Below are 17,428 nucleotides of genomic sequence, written 5' to 3'. Positions count from 1 at the left end.
TTACAGATAACCATTTTATCCAAGACGTTAAAAGCAAAGACAGATGATGATGGCTGGAACCAAGGGCTCATCTACCATTCACCAGGTCACCCTTTCCCGCAAGGACCCAGACAGCTGGTGGCAATCAGGAGTGCGTTTGGTGAGGATAAAGGAAGATGGCTAAAATCTGCAGGAGAGTTTTCCTAGTCTACGGCCTCGGTTAAGAAAGTTCTCCTAGCAGACATCCATTTTAACCTCACTTTCTCCACTACTAATTTGTCTTTTCTCAGTACGTGCTACAGAACATCTTAAAGCTTCACAGGCTTTGGCATGTGTCCATCTGTTAACCTAAACAAACGTACAAAAAGTTCAACTGCATTAAATGGTTCAGATATGTGAGTAGTACCCCTCTTCTGCTGATAAGAACAATCTCATTTTATTTTTTTAATTGAAAATACATTAACTAAATGAAAAAAATTAATAAACAGGATGACTTCCATAACTGCTTGCCCCCCTCCCCCCCACCCAGCTCCTTAAATTTCTTAAGAAGCAGTGTGAATTTTGGGAAATGCATCTCTTTCTTCTAAATTTAGCAAACTAACCACTTTTTGGCTTAGCAGATGTTTTTGCTTTCCAAGCGAGAGGCCTATGGGGATCATCATTAACCCTCTTCTTAACATAAACACTGACTAAGACTTAAATCTAGAAAACTGTCATTCACACAGAAAGGTTAACAGGCTCCAGCAGAAATGAGACTTGCCATCTGCAACTTCTGCTACGTGGGATCTCAGAGAAGAGGGCAGAAGATGGGCAAAGAGAGAAAGAAGAGGAAAGGCTATTTATTTATTTTAAAAGGGACAATATTCTTGTATTGTGTGTGATCAGACGTTTTATTCCCATGGGTGCAAGTGGCTGAGTTGCTGTAAAACACAGACAAAGAATGAAGCCCTGATAAAATCTGAGGCTTAGACCGGCACATGCAGACCCCCTTGACCACATTCACACCAGTTTGAATCCACTGACTCTAATGAACTTTCTTCTTCCTCACAAGAGGACAGTCCTAGGCTGATAATAATTATGCACATATTGAAACATCCATGGAGCGTTTATATAGACAGATTTGAGTTCTGCAATGCAAAGGCTACACAGAGCACATGCTGCAATTTTAAGTGCAGTTTTGAACAGAGGACCAAATGATGATAACCTGAAAACAGAAAGCTCATATTGAATTAGCCGGAGAGATCTGTATCCTGACTGCTTCATGAGCTAACGTATGATAGCCTAGGATCTCTTTATTCACTGTTTGATGGAAACAACTGCTTAACATCTTCCAGCAACTACACAGAGCAGTGCTGGAAGGGAAGCAGAGAATACCTGAAACATCAGATGAGTTACATGGGCAGAACACAACCATCCTGTCAGAACCTGGAGAACATGCCTTTAGACAGAATGACAGATCAAAACCTTAACTTTATGTCCCACTAATTAAAGTGCATAAAAGATCTCACCTCCACCTCTTCAGGTGAATTCTTCAAAAAGAACTTGGACTTTTATGTTCAGGAAAGCTGAACTATGGGCAAAACCCTTGATAATATTTGGAGCTGTCAAATGCATCAGGTTTACAAGCACCAGCTACATACCACAAGGTTGCCAGGAGACGTCAGAAGTTAACAAAATGTATTTCCACTGGCTGTTGCAAACTCAGCTTTCCCTGTTACTTGCAAGTTTATCTTGCTGTAAGATGGAAAAATTATTTCAGTGCAACTTACACATTCTGGTTAATGGTTTTGTTTTCAAAAATGGTTGCACTGTGAATATCCTCTTGGTGTTCACAAAATCCACCAAGTACTGCGAGCCATGAAGAATGCCAAATCTAGGTTAGAAACAGCACTGGTTGTTGGAAATTAAAGATCACTTACTCTGGTGGATGTGGTTTGGAATAAAAAGTCTGCTATGGTGATTGCCAGAAAGGAAAAAACAATTTGACTGGAGTTTTCTATAGGAGGCTGATAAAAGAGAAAGCAGAAAATCCCCAAACAGGAGAAGCAAAGGCAATAAAACACAGACTTAAAAGGAAGTCACGAGAAGTTTGTGTTTACCTGTGGCACCAATCCAAGCTCAGTGCAAGAGAACTTGCTGCCAAGAGATTTCATGTCTAGAAGTCAAAGCAGATGATTCAAAAAAGAGGATGCTACTAGCTCCCAGAAAATGCAGATCAAGAGAAATGAACTCCTCCGGGTGGCGAATGGTCCGGGCCAGGAAAAGATGTGTCCTAATACACATACACAGGTATGTTTATTACTGTTTTCAGACCTGTGCATTTTTTGTGACACCTAAATAAAAGGAACAGTGTGCTAAAATCCTGAGCAAAAGGAGAGCATATCTGTTTGCTTTCACCTACTACGTGTTTGTCAGGTGTTGACATGACCCAGAGAATTGACATGGCTGGAGTCCTGGGGTTAAACAGGAGGACTGGCACTAGTTCCAAGGCTTAACATTTGGATAACAGGATTAGCTTTCGTGAGCACATCTTACAGGCTCCGAGACATAGACATGACCTGGAGTTCCTACAGATATCTACCACTTGAGGAATATGAGGGCTCCTAATGCGCGTCCTACCAGAGAAGCAGCTTTCTAGGGTTGCATATAAGACATCAAGTACATCGTCAGTGCAAACTAAGAAAACTGAAAAACTTGCTCTACAGAAAAGTCAGGAAGGTGACTAGCTTCCTACACAATGGGAACAGAGAAAGTGTTAACACAGACCTTGCAGAGCACCTGGTAGCATTTCTTTTTCCTTTTTGCAGTTTATAAGGTGTGGTGGCAGATCATTTCTCTTCCACACTCCTTAATCCTTGCCCCAGCTCTAACGTTGCACTCTCATGCCTTCAACTTTGTGCAAAGGACGTGCTGGACACAAACTCTACAAGCAGCCCTTTGATGTGCAGGGCTACTGCGTGGTTCACCAACATGTTCTCAGAGTTATTGGAATAGGATACCACCTTGTCAATGTTCAAGGCAAGAAAACTTACACAGCAGGGCAAAAATCAACGGCTCAGGAGTTAAAGGACAGAAGGATGATGAAGACTGACCTCCTTGCAGAAGTTCCAGAACACTTTAGCCTTAAACACCCACCAGAAGCACTTCACGCATCATTCAGAGGTAGACCTGTTGCTTTCCCTTTAGCAAAGAGACACTGTAACCTTTCGCCTTTGATGGGAAGAACACAAAGTCTGCTCTTCCCAAACTTGTCCATGCCATGCACCAGAATTTATTAGGACTTCCCTATTGGCAGTCCAGAGCAGTCAGTTTATTCTTCTTATTCCAACATAAAACACACTTTGGAGCTGTACATTAAAAACAGTATCAGATAAGTATCTGTATTTGATCAGCTGCCTTAGAAAATACGAGGTGAAAATATGAACAACATCAAGCAGAGGTCTAGCAGTGCAGAAACAAACGCTAGACATAACCGTTAGATTCAAGAAAATTCCTGTATCTTTACAATTGATACTGCTGAAATGTTTTCACTAAATCACCATTATCCTGCCCATTTTAGAACAGGATATATTTAACCACTGAATGTATTCAAGCAGTTGGTCATAACACCTACGGCTCGGCTGAGTGATTACCTCGGGTAGCTGGAGGAAGGCACGGAGCTGAAGCAGATGAATTGTTACTACAAAAACAGAAGGCAGAAGGATACAGTGACCATGTCCAACTTACTAATAATTGGCCTGATTCCATTTCACAGTTACAAGCTATTTAAACAAAACAAGGGTTATAAAACTCAAGTGTTCAAAACCAGGCAGCCCTACAACCCTTCTACCTGTACATTTGACAGCAAGTCATGTTAACAATACTGGTTACTATTAATATGGCATTTTGTGAAAGCATTCCTAATTCTACACTCTCTGTACCTTTCTTCCCATTCCCATCAATTTTCCTCGATATTTTCAGTATACAGTGCATTTGTACTACTAAAACAACAAAACAATGAGTTGGGTTTGAAGAATGAGGAAAATAATTATGTGACAACCTCATTACGCCCTGCTTCAAGTTACTTTAAAGATTACATGATGCTTCTGTTTTTTAAATCTCTTTTCCCTGTACTCAACATGCGGTTGTCATTTTGGGGGTCTGGTTTACAAAAAGCTGGAGGCAAAGGTAGTTTTGGTTTGTGGATATGAGAGAATTTGACACTGAGCTGAGGTGCTTGCTGCCCGTGTCCCCAGGCACGAGAGATGGGCAAGGAGGGGGCTGAGCAGCACCAGGCACATGGCAGCAGCGCCCAAGCCAACCTGGGCACTTGCCCAAAGCCACCTGGAAGTCTGGCAGATGCAGCTCCTTGCAGGGTCCTGGCCAATATTACCAGCACTTAAGGTGTTGTGGTGCTACTGTGAGAACAACCTCGGCCTTCACAGCTGAAAAGTCACCCTGCCACTTCCGTAGGAGCTGTTGCTTTGTACCATGCACGCATCTGCAAGGAAAGGCAGAAGCTTGATAAAAGCTTACTTTATAGAAAAAAAAAAAAAAAAATCCACTGAGGCCAATTTTAAATCCTGGACAACTTCTGAAGCTCCTAAAAACAGGCACCGAGAAGGAAGTTGAACTTCCCAATCTGTCTTCTCCGCCCATACAGTTAGTGGAAAAAATGTGTAAGATTTATGCAATAGCAGGCGAAGAAGCCTGAAAAGGAATATACAAATAAGGCATAACTGTCAGAAACCCAAAACCACTTGTCAGTTCAGATTTCAAAATGTTGTGTTTTCTTCCTTCTTTTTCTTTTGAAGAGAAGATTAAAAATACCATTCCCAACTTGCATGTAACCTGTGGAAATGAAAACCAGGAATCATTCATTCTCTAAATAGGGAACCATCACTCACATGTTTACGTAATGATGTGTAGCTGGTGATATACTGGCAGGTCATCCTGCGGTTGGGCTGTGAGCACAGGTAAAAATTTTGTATTTTCAGCAAGAAAAGTAGCTGCAGTTTTATCCTTTTGCTTTTTCTTTCCCACTTCAGACCTGAGGGCTCCTGGAACAACAAATTCCTTACTAGATTGTTTTTTCCCATCGACTTGCAATGTGTGACATTGCAGTTGAGATGCTGGAGTGTGCCTAACACCTGTCCTGAGGGCGAGAACCACTTCTGTGATAACCTCTAAGGACCCGACCTTTTTTTTCCTGGGAAGTCCATACTAACCAAAGTAATACAGAAGTTCCTCAAACTATTACTTGGGAGAGTGAGCACCCTTAGGAGGTAGTCCCAGGAAGATCTAAAGCAGGGTGTGAAGAAGAATGAGGACTTGGGCCTCTGGGATCTTGGCTCTGCAATGGGATGAAACTCTTGATCCCATAGAGTTGGAAATTTTTCAAACGAGAAAACTGGGAAGCTTCACTAAGCAATACCAGACCTAAACTGCAAAGTTACATACAAACCACCAGCCCTGTGCAAAGGAGTATCCTATAAAATTACTGCTTCTGCTTAGCACTGCAAACATGAATTTTTAAATTAATGGTATAGTATTTAAAACAAAACAAAAAACAACCACTCTTCTCTCCCTTACCAAAAAAAAAAAAACCCATAAAAAACTTTTCTCCAAAATGGTTTTCAGTAACAAGGTGCATTGCAGTTCAGTGCAAATAGAGCAAAAATTAATTAGGCACTAGACATTTTATTAAAGTCATCACATAAACAGAATCAAACCACAAGTTTTGTTGTTGTTTGGTTTTCTGCTTCCAACTAAATGGGGTTTCTGATCCCAAATACCAGAGCACAGGTATAGCAGCCAAATCTGTGGGCATTTATTTTAATTAAATAAACACACAGATAACTGTTAATCGTATAATCCCTTCAAATTGTTAGGAACCTTCTTAATTAGATTACAGATAATCCAGTCCTAACACCAGCATTGTAAATACTGATCTCTTGCCCTCAACAAATGTCTGTCTTGCAACAGGGTATTAGATGCATTAGACTTCAAAGAACCCGAAGTCCAGGCTTTCTTCAGAAAAATAATGGCTTTGTGGAGGGGTGCACTGACAAAAATTTTAAGTAAATTCAAAAAGAACACCTATACAACACAACTGTGACGACATTTTGAAAGGAAAACCCATATCTTAATTGGGCAGTCGCTGCACTTTCCCCATTTTACAAGATGCCTTTTTAAGAAGGTCTCAGTGAAACCCATATTCAAAAAGCACAAAGTCATACACTGAAATGAATCATTTCTGACTGTGGTTCTTAAATTTCAGAATTTTATCACATATTTCTACACAGACTCTTGAAAATCTGACAACAAATGGAAAACAAATCAAGAAGTGTTAGTAATAAACAACTTTAAGACAAGCTCCTTCATTTAGTGGTCACGTGTCAGATCTGGGGCTGCTCTGACCTAAATTCAGCTCGACCACCAAAACGCATGTCTGAGGAGGTTCGGTGTCAAAACACTGGGTGGACAAAGGTCAAATCACAGAAGCGAGGAAACAGGGATGTTTGCAACTGGTTTTTATGCCTTCTGCTTGTGTTTCTTCCCATCTCAGGGCTGAGAAACCATATGATGGGCACCACCATGACACACTGTGGGTGTCCCAGGCCATCTCTGCCACTCCACACAAGATGTGGATGTTATGTAGGACTGACGGCCCATGCCAGTAGGACAGAAATTAAGACCAGAATTAATCTGAAGCATACTAAAGTGCATTGAAAAAATACTCTTCAAAACTGACACCATTTTCAAGGTGAGTTATTTCCTCATAGAAGCTACAGGTAAGAGGGAATTTTAATAACTGCAGAACTAACGTGGATAAACACAAATGAACAGCGAGGTATTCCAACTGCAGGGCAGCTTTGTACTTTCCTGCATTATTTTTTTCTTTTGTCAAAATGATTAAATATTTCAGATACACAGAGTTACTAAGAAATTCAGTACAAGAAAAGCTTTGATTCTACCAAGATTCACTCACAAGCATAGTTTTAAGGATATAAGCAATCCTACTGAATATAACAAGACTTTGGAACTCAACGGGACAAAAATCCAAAGATCAGTGATGTGTGCAAAGTTTTGGACATTCGCAGCCTGAATGAAGGTCCTTCCCGTAAAGCAAATGGAGACCCCATTATTTGCTCGCAGCAGCCAGACTCCAAACATCTGAGTCAGAAGCACGGTCCAGCAATATGTGACATTGCATGGCATGTTGCAGGTACAGAGGTGGCTTTTTACTCTGGGGCATGATCACACCTGTGTCAGTTGTCAGGCATGGGAACAGGCTGCCCAGGGAAGTGGTGGAGTCACCATCCCTGGAAGTGTTTAAAAGGCATTTAGACGAGGTTCTTAGGGACATGGTTTAGTGCCAGAGTTAGGTTATGGTTGGACTCGATCCTGAGGGTCTCTTCCAATCAAATGATTCTATGATTCTCCGCAAGTGCAGTTATCTTGCTATTAAGTTCAGCTTTAGATACAGATCGTTAGCTCTTTCTCGTATCTTCCAAGCAGCGTGCTTAACAGAGAATATAATAAACGTAATAATAGTTTATATAATAGAGTTTTTGCCAGCACCTGCCCTACAGAAATCACCAGAGTACAGCGAGACCCCAGCACAGACGGGCTCCTCTGTAACCTCCATCAAGCCAACAGGAACAAGCTAGGCTCCAGTTTCACCTCCTAGAGCAGCTTCTCCTCAATACAATGTGGATGGCTTTCAATGATCCTATGAGGACAGCGGCACAAAACCACGATCCAGCTCACTTTCTAGGCAGTGCCTTTGACCTGTCGATCACCCGCCACACCAACCCAGGGCCTGGTCTGTAAGCTGAGGGGTTCCCACTGCTTTGTAAAGCAAGATCTGCACATCGATTTGTTCAAACAACTAGGAAAGCTAATGCTATGCTCAGGTCATAATTTCCTGTCATTAATGCTAATTTATCATCTTCTGAGAAGAATGACCATACGAGCATTTCAAGGTATCTTCAATTACGCATGCAGAATTTGTTTTCCAATGTAATTGATTTTCTTCAGCAGTTCACCTTAAAATGTTTTCTGTTCTGGCAAGGCATACAACATCGTGCAGCACCCCTGTCCTACTTAATTACAGCAGAAGAATTAGAAAAAAAGACCAGAAAGGAGATTTAAGCTATAGGAACTCACGCCTTTGCACCACTACTCCACCTGTATTCTTTTTAAAATTGTTTTTAAGATAAAATTTATTTGTATCGGAATTTGAATGACTATGGTCTTTATCTTTAAACGTGACAGAAAAGAGAGATGTCTGGAAGTAGAATATGAGAGAACAGTATCAGTTACCCAACTAGAATTTGCTGTATTTACTCCTTTAAACACAACTATACTGTTGATCACCAGAGGCCTGGCAATAAGCTGGCTAGAATTGAAAGTTAGTATAGATACCATATAGACACTGCATGTCAAGGACATGCCCATGCATAACAATGAAAATACAATTCAATATGATGAAGGACTGGAAGTTCTACAAGAGAGCCATTGTGGTGTCATAATTTCTATCGAAATAATCCATGTTATAAAATAAAATGTGACTTACAATTGTTATGGTGAGGAATGGAATACAAGGTATAATGAGAAACCAATGGATTAACATTAATAAAAATAATATTGTAAAACTATACCTAATGGATAAAATGAATTATGACATGAGATTAAATACAGCTGGAACATTTTGAAGGACACAAAATGGATTTCACATAAACCTGTAACCATCTATTTTTAGGCTGTGCATAAGTTAATTGCTCTGCTCTTTCTCTATAATGGTCAGTAAAACCATTTAGCTAGATTAGCACCAAGCACTCCTGAAGATGGCAAGATGTATTTTTTTTCTAACTTCCCCCAGAATATACATTCCAGTGATCAGGTCTGCCCCAGCCAGCCACAGCATGTTTAGAATTATATATATATATATCTCTCTATCTATCTATATCTATCTATCTATCTATCTATATATACACATCTGTATCAGTGTTGAAGAGCTTTGTTCCACTATTTACATCATCTACTGAGCATCTGAGGAACATCTCTGAACCCAGCAGTATAAGGAAAGATGTGGAAGAAACCATTTAGATAGAAATATATCAAAATTGAAGCCATGAAAAATGGAAAGGTTTGCTTATTTATAGTACAAAGAAATTCCATCTGGTTAGGCTGCGGGTCTTTTCTTGTAGAAATTAAACAGGAAATTAATCTCTCCCTCTCCCCCCACTTTAAAGCAAGGCATTTTCATTTACGTTGCCAAAAGCTTGATATTTGTAGATTTGTCTGCCATCAGTCGTTAATCAGTCTCATAGCGTTTGCTGGTTGAAGGATATCTTCTGACAGATACAAAAAACAGATTTAGAACCAAAGCTGAAAATTATATAAAGACAGATACATAGATATACATTTTAGCACCCTGGAGTACATTTCCAAAAATAAACTAGTCAAATGGATATCTTCCTAAAAAAGCTGATTGCATAAGCATAATTACACTAAACACAAGTACCTGCACTATATCTCTCTGCATGTTATAAATAGTTCAAAGTTACATTACACGGTCTTATTCTAAAATTCAATTGTTCTAAGCTTATGCCTTCTCTCACAATCCTTCCAAAAAAGTCTCCAGCCCCCACCACTAACATAAGTGCTATTTTCCTGACTTTGCCACACAACTTCTTAGAACCCAAATACACTATTTCCTCCTTCCAACCCACATGGATTTATTATCCAAAGAAAAGGCTATTTCAGCAGTTCAGAAAATTGCTTGATCGTATCACTATTAATTGCCAGGATTCCTCTGCTTGCTTAGAGTTTTAATTTTGGAACTCAACAACTTTTTGTCATCTTGGCAACAATGACCAAGAGAGGTGCATATTTCAGGATGCAATTTATACTTCCAGTAAGTGCTGGGGCAAGAGCCTCCTCAGAAAGCTTAAGCTGACAGTGCTGAGCAGGATATTGAGTTGGACCCAAAGATCCAAAAAAATCTTTCTGACAAGTAACAGCTGAGGGAAGTGCTACCTGAGAGATGCACAATGAGGCAAAATGATGCTTTTTCCCTCCTTCCTGTCTTGCTTTTTCACATAAAATCCCACTTACTGCAAAAAGGGCTGAATTTCATTTTATCAATAAGTAGAAAGTGAGCATAAAAAGCGCTTCTGAGAGGAAGGACGCACTGGCAATGGCAAGCTTTAACATGTAGCACCGTTTATCAGTGCTAAGGCATCGCTCAGACAATTTAAACATCACTGGAGATACCACTATATGTATATATTTCATTAAGTTGTTATATCCATCAGAGATATGCACCTGCCTGACACAAATCCTAATTATTCTGTCACTGAAGGGTTAAAACCAAGAGGCAGAGCTAACCCCAGGAAGGAAGCCCGTGTGTCAGCAGGAGCAGTTCTGCTGTATGACACAAGCATTACAATGCTGTGGGAGGGGACCCTTTGCATGACATTTTGCTGACAGCAAAGACTCTGCTTACAAATTGAGGGTAAAGACAAGCTAGTGTTTACTGATGCTGACAACAGTCCAGATAATATCATGTCCTTGGCTCCACTTCTGCATGTTGGTTATGGTGCTGTACGCACAGTACGCAATTCTACCAATACGTGGTATTTAACGATGAACACAACAATATCCATTAAAAGCAAACTGGCTGGTACTACTTAAAGCTACTGAAATAAGACTACATATTTCTGAGAAAATGCAAAGGAGAAACAAACAAATAAGAGCAGAAAAACATTTATATGCTTTACTCAATATATAGCACACAAAAAAGCATCTTTGTGCTTCCTGTTGTGTATTTGTGACAAAGTTTAGTAGCTATTTAATCCCAAGGGGAAGACTTCTTTCTGCTCTGCATCTAGCTTCTGGAACAGGTGTCTACCCATGTTTCAGATGCTGGAGGAATAAACGTAAGCTGATTGCACTCTTACTGAAATCAATGCAACAAAACCTTACCTTCTCCCCTAGAATGAAATCAAGCACACTTTGCAATTTACCTTTAAAGTTCAGCAAGGTGTGTGGAAGTTGCTAAATAAGTCACATTTGCAGAATAAGTAAAAGATGCTTTCTCAATGCACTGAAAAACAGACGATATTACTAAAATGCAGGATCATTATTTCAAATGATAAGAGCTGAGAATAACGCTGCAAAATGTATCAGACAGCAAGAAATTAAGAAAGATAAATACCGAGAAAAAATGGGATGGATAAGGAAAAGGAAATGCTTAAGTAGAACTTATGAAACTCATGTAACAGGACAAAAGAAGACACCCACAGGATAGGTACATAACTATGGATAAGAGAAAACTTCAACTGAATCATTATCTTCATGGCGATTTACAGGTGTACAGAGAATTACCACAGACATCTACAGAAATGTAAATTAGTCAGCTCAATTACACATAGCAGTATATCTGCTATGCCAAGGCTTCAGTGCCTGAGCCCAGTATTTTAGAAACCTGGCTGAATTTAAGGTTTTTCCTTCTGCACAGGTGCCCAAACTGGCTGGGCTAATGCAAGGCTGGGTGTGTCCAGATGGGCTGTGATTGCACCTTCAGTCTGTGTCAAAAGACTCAAGGAGCCTGAAAAGGAGCTGGTAAAATAAAGAAATTCAGAAAATATTCCAAAATACATACACCAGAGAAAAGTTAAGACTCATATATAGCAGCTTCTTTACGAGAGGCTGTGGAACAAGAAAATTACAGCTATTATGAGCTGACTACAAATACTATGTCCTTGAAAAGGTTTTGCAACTATAAATAATAATGCAAGCTTTGATCTACTTGTATTTAATTTATGACATAATTAAAATAGTCCTATAAGACAAAGTTAATTTAAGCAGCTGTATGTTAAGCCAGTGAATTTTCAAGACATCTTCTTCCTTTTCAAATATATTGCTGTATTTTAACAGGATAGCTTTTTATAGATTTAAAAAAAAAATATATATACATGTCATAACTGACCTGCTGAGAGATGAGATTTCATGATATTTCAGTAAAGAAGCATTTGTTCCAAGTTTCCTTGTAGATAGCAGATTCACAGCAACTACTATACTTCTAAATTATTATTTTTTTTTCATCATTAAGAGCTCAAGGCAATTATTTCCTAAGTGTGCCATCTCTACGTTTCATTCAGTAAAAACTGTTTCACAGATGCATTAGTGGTGAGCTGAGCGGCAGAAGCTATAATTTGCGCGCTGGATGTGACGTCTAGCTTGGCTTCACGATGCCTTGCGGGCATACCATTTTATTTATTTTGCATATAACTAGTAAGACCGAGGTGTGTGTTTGAAAGGCTGAGACGCAGCATCCAGCAAGTGGGAGATTCCCCACCCTTGCTGCTGCGGTTTCCTCCTGGGGCTGGGACAGGAAGCACAGTGGTTGTGACAGACGCAGCTCCCCAGCCTTTTGTGAGCAGCCTCAGCGCTACAAAGGTCACTTATTTCAGCCACAAACACGTAGGTGATTACCAACTTCTGTTTAATTGTGGCTGATTTGCTAAGAACAAACATCAAGTTATTGTTACAGAAAACAGACCATCGTTTGCTAGCATCAGCATAATCACAATTAGTTCTTGCTCTCCAAATTCTGTTCTTGAGGCCTAAAAACATCATAAAAACACTAGCTGAAGCCAAACTCCCTTCCTGTGATTTACAGAATCACAGAACAGTTGAGGTTGGAAGGGACCTCTGGAGATCATCTAATCCAACCCACCTGCTGAAGCAGGTTCACCCAGAGCAGATCACACAGGAATGTGTCCAGGCAGGTTTTGAATGTCTCCAGAGATGGAGACTCCACAGCCTCTCTGGGCAGCCTGCTCCAGGGCTCTGGCACCCTCAAAGTAAAGAAGTTTCTCCTCATATTCAGACGGAATGTGCCCATTGCCCCTCATCCTGTTGCTGGGCACCACTGAAAGGAGTCTGGTCCCATCTTCTTGACATCCACCCTTGAGATATTCATAAACATTGATGAGATCCCCTCTCAGCCTTCTCTTCTCCAGGCTGAACAGACCAGCTCTCAGTCTCTCCTCATAAGAAAGATGCTCCAGGCACCTACAGTTATTTCAAATTGGTTTTAGCTTATTTGTTTTTTTAAAATTACAATGGTAGGAGCTATTCTAGCAAAACCAGACATGACAATGTGTCTCAGTTTACATTTTAAAGGGAAAGAGATGGGTATTTGAATAAGGAGGCAGGGATCTGTGCGAGGGAACTCTGTGACAAGGAACAAGTAGCTGACGTCCAGGTGTTTATTCAGAGATATGGCCATATCTTCTTGTTGTATCTTATGGTAAGGCAGCACAGGACACTTCAACTGTCAACTCAAGCAGCAACTGTGGATTTTGAGCTCAGCTGGACACCCCCTGGATTTGGCTACAGGCATTTGAAAACATTTATTTATTACCAATAGAAAAGCTGTTGTTTTCCTCTTTCTATATAAAGTGATAATTTCTATAAATTGTACTAAATATTTTCGCTGTCTTTTCATAAGAGAACGTTGAACACACCTGGAAAGGGATTCTGGCACAAAAGAATAAAAACACTTCCCTTAGAAAACCAGAAAGGCTAATGTCTGAATAGTTTACAAACACTCAGCTCAGAATCCACATCTTTAGAGTTACTGAATGAGTTAAGATATGCATGCAAAAATTTTTAACAATTTACTGTTTCTACCTTTTTTTTTTCTCTTAGCTTTTCCTATTCCTAACAATACATTCTATTTTTTTTTCTTGGCTGTAATTTGCCTAAAATATTGACTAAACAAAAATGTATAGGCAGTGGGTCAGACGAGGTTACAGCTTCTCTTTGACATCAGTCTATTCAACTCACAATTCCCAGAATCACAGAGCCCTTCCCTGCACGCATACAGGACTTGTGCCACGTTTGATGTGTCTGAGAGCTCACCCGTATCCTTTTTCTTTCCAAATCCAGGTGCTGACTTGAGTGACTTTTCCCCCAGCCCAGGGGAAAATCCCGGCCAGGAGTGGCAGGGAGGTGACCAGAGGGACTCGCTGAACTCAAGAGTCCCTTTGTGCCAATGCTGACACAACTGGCACCAGTGTTTGCATTTGTCTTTATGTGCCTTTTGTGTATTGATGTCATCTAACTCTTTTATGCATAGGCTGCTGTTGTAGGGAAATTGTATTATTCAGCTTTCTCAGGCAGACGTCCTTCTTTCCAAGTCACTTTTTCACAGCTACGTGCACTAACTGTAGGAGCAGCAATCATCCTCCCATTCCTCAGGCTCCCGAAAGAGAAATCCCAACAAGTTTAAACTTTGGAGATGACTAAAATACATGCACCTGCAGGACCAACAGAGGATGCATCACCTAAACAGATGGTTTTCAGAAAGAAGGGAAGCAAGCCTTTTTTTCTTTTAAAATTACCAACTAAACCAAAAATTTCTGACCCCCTTCATATAGGTTGCATCTCAACTGCTTGAGTAACGATAAACTGATGCTACTGACCGACTATCAGGTGTAAATATCACAGGCTTGGCAAGTGATTTTAAGTAACAAACAGTCTTGAAATTACTGAGCTAAAATATACTTGTGCCTTCAAAAGCATGCGGACACATGGAAATCAAAGCAAATGTAAATAAAAGTTAATCTTTGAAAGGTTCAGGGAGTATTTACTCAGGTTAATGTATAATTTCCGAGGACAGATACATTTCATGCAAAAAATCCACAAAATAATAAAAATACTAATTAGGAATGGAAAATCTTGGAGTTGAACTTGTCAATCCAATTCAGACGTAAGAATAAAGTATTAGTTCATAATGCTCTTATCCTTGTTGAAAAGCAACATCTCACATGCTGCAAGTGGTTTAACAGCAAGGACATCCCCTATGCAGTGGCTCTGCAGACAGCTGCATCTGCTTTTCCTATGCTTATGCACCTTGAGGCAACAATTACACTTGGTAAGACATACAGAGAAAAAAATAAAAAGATTTCTAAATAAAATGCCTAATGGCAAGGACTGCATCAAACGAGACAATGGGACATGAGGAAACATGGAATTCTCATCACACTTCCGTGTTTGCAAAATAGGAAAATCTCCTAAGAAACACAGTTGGTAAGTCGGTGCATCTGCCCCTCTCATGAGAGGCTTTGATTCGGGCTTTTTAGGTACCTGAAGCTTGTTTTTTGACAGCGCCCTTGTTTTGTTTACAGCGCATTGCTGGGATACTCCCTTTGATTCAGCCTGACACACGTGACGCTCCGCCGGCTTCTGTTCGGCAGCGCTGCTGCTGCTGCACTAAAAATAGCTTCCGCTTGCTTTGGCTCCACATCTAATTTATGGAAACTCACAGAAAAGATGGCTCCTGTCAGTGGGTGAACGACGGACGATTTTGCAGCCGGTGCTGTTAATCTCACTTGGTCCCTTGAAATACATCACTTAAAATTTAAAATTTAAGCCTGCAGTTAAAGCTGATTGGGGGAAAATAAGACAATGTTTTATGTTTCATTTCTTTTTAAGGTGGTTTAGCACTAACTTAACTGAAAATGTAGAAGTCAGCCTATGCCTAGAATTTAGAACAGAAATTTACAGAGGTCTACTAGTGCCTACACTTGTTTAGGAAAAGTGCTGTAAAGATTTTCTTAGTTTCCAAGTTACAGTAAAATTGCAGACCTCGTTTTTGCTGTAAGAGCTCTCAGGTGTTCCATATAAACTGCTTCATTGTGCCATAAGGCATCAGATAACAACATCCTTCAAGAAATGATTTTACAAACTTTGCCACAAATCTGCCTCTGTGTGAAACAGTATTTTGCGTGCATACCTCAACATGAATCTGACACATATCCCTGTCTGAAAAAAAAATCAAAGTTTATGTTAAAATTCAAACACCAAAGTAAGATCAAGCAAGTGATTATTCTTCTTTCTACAGAAGAAGTGGGTTTAGTTTACCAAAGTGGAATTTTTCAGATATTCAATCATGGCACCATATCTAGGAGTGTCACCGGCTGAGCTGGAGCTAGTTTCCAGTGAACACTGAATCAGAAACAGGGATGGCATAAGTCTGTTATCTGTATTAATGCACTATTTGTTTAATGACTTAAATCTGCAAAGACAGGAACATTGAAGTAATAAATAAAAATTCCAAATCTGAAAATGAAGGCCTGTTTGTCTTTAAAAGTTTTCAGGGTGAGTAATGAAGACAATGAAGAAATTTGGATTCAGATTTTATTTCAGATACAATATTTTAAGTTAAGGAAACTTCAGATGGCAATCAGCAGCTTAAGCGGAGAGAGATTTCAAGGCTTTAATCTTGTAAAAATCCAGCAAATAAACTGACTGGCTTTGTCCAGAAAGGCTCTGTGCATAAATTTAGCAGTCAGTTTGCAAGCTATCAATTTAAGGATTGGTATCTAAACTGTTATCCAAGTAGGGACATTACTTAGCAACTACTACGGCTAAAAAGGAATTTTCATAAGTCTCAAGAGAGGTTATGATTTATTGACCAAAAAACTTCAACAAAATCCCCAAACCAGTTTAGGCTGGCCACAGTTGGCTGCTATAAGTTACATGACTAAGTAATGGTCACAGTGAGTCTATATCAAACTATCTATGCAAAAAATACTGTGTTGTGTTAATGTTAAAAGGTCTTTAATTGAACAGATAATTATTAACTTCAATATGTGTTTTAGGCAAACACTTTTTTTACATCCTGCCATGGGGAAAAAAAGGACAAATAAAATCCTGTTGCATGCATACATGCTCAGAAACAGGGTGTAGTCTAAGAGAAGAATGAAAAATAGCAGCTCTGCAGCAGCGTTTTTGTATGCAACTGTGTGTGATGGAGAGGGAGCGAGGAAACTATCATTTAATGCTTGCAGGAGTGTCATTTTGCTTTCAACCCTAACTGTTCAGTTCTTTTATTTTCAAGGAGTTCAAATCAGAACTTGAAAAGCCTCTTTTTGTATCTGGGGCATATAAACACAAAATTCTGTTTACATTCTTAATTATAAACATGTATTGAAAATCCCTGGTCTGTCTCCAAACCCAAATCAGTTTGATAGCGTTCAAATCGATGTTTACAGTCTGGCACTTGTTGCCTTTGTGGCCTCAGCTCTGTGCCTCCATGCTGCTGATACAAGCGTGAGGCATGAAAGTCCTGCAGCCTTGCACTGGAATTGCTAGAAAGCAAAAGAAGAGGGTTTAGATATAAGGTTTGAGGCTTAGGAGAGGAGAGAGAGAGAGAGAGAGAGGGAGAGAGAGAGAGAGAAAGAAAAAGAGAGAGAGAGAAAGAGAGAGAGAGAGAGAGAAAGAGAGAGAGAGAGAGAAAGAGAGAGAGAGAGAAAGAGAGAGAGAGAGAGAAAGAGAAAGAGAGCAAGCAGAGGCAGCCACCCCTTTAAACATCTCACACCCAGCTCTCTGCATCTCCTGTATCAGTGCTAGGATAACAGCATGGGAATACGAAGCTCGGCCCTGC

General features: G+C 39.9%; 1 protein-coding gene across 2 annotated transcripts in view; it reads right to left on the bottom strand.

Moving 5' to 3' along the window:
- GNAL (G protein subunit alpha L) overlaps nt 1-17,428 on the bottom strand; it is a gene marked incomplete at both ends in the record, with an annotated part of 191,427 nt that overhangs the window by 19,838 nt on the left and 154,161 nt on the right. The window lies entirely within an intron of this gene.

This window comes from Nesoenas mayeri, assembly GCF_963082525.1.
Source record: "Nesoenas mayeri genome assembly, chromosome: 2".
NCBI lineage: Eukaryota > Metazoa > Chordata > Aves > Columbiformes > Columbidae > Nesoenas > Nesoenas mayeri.
The sequence above is the reverse complement of the archived record's forward strand: the minus strand, read 5'-3'. Positions and strand labels throughout refer to the sequence as shown.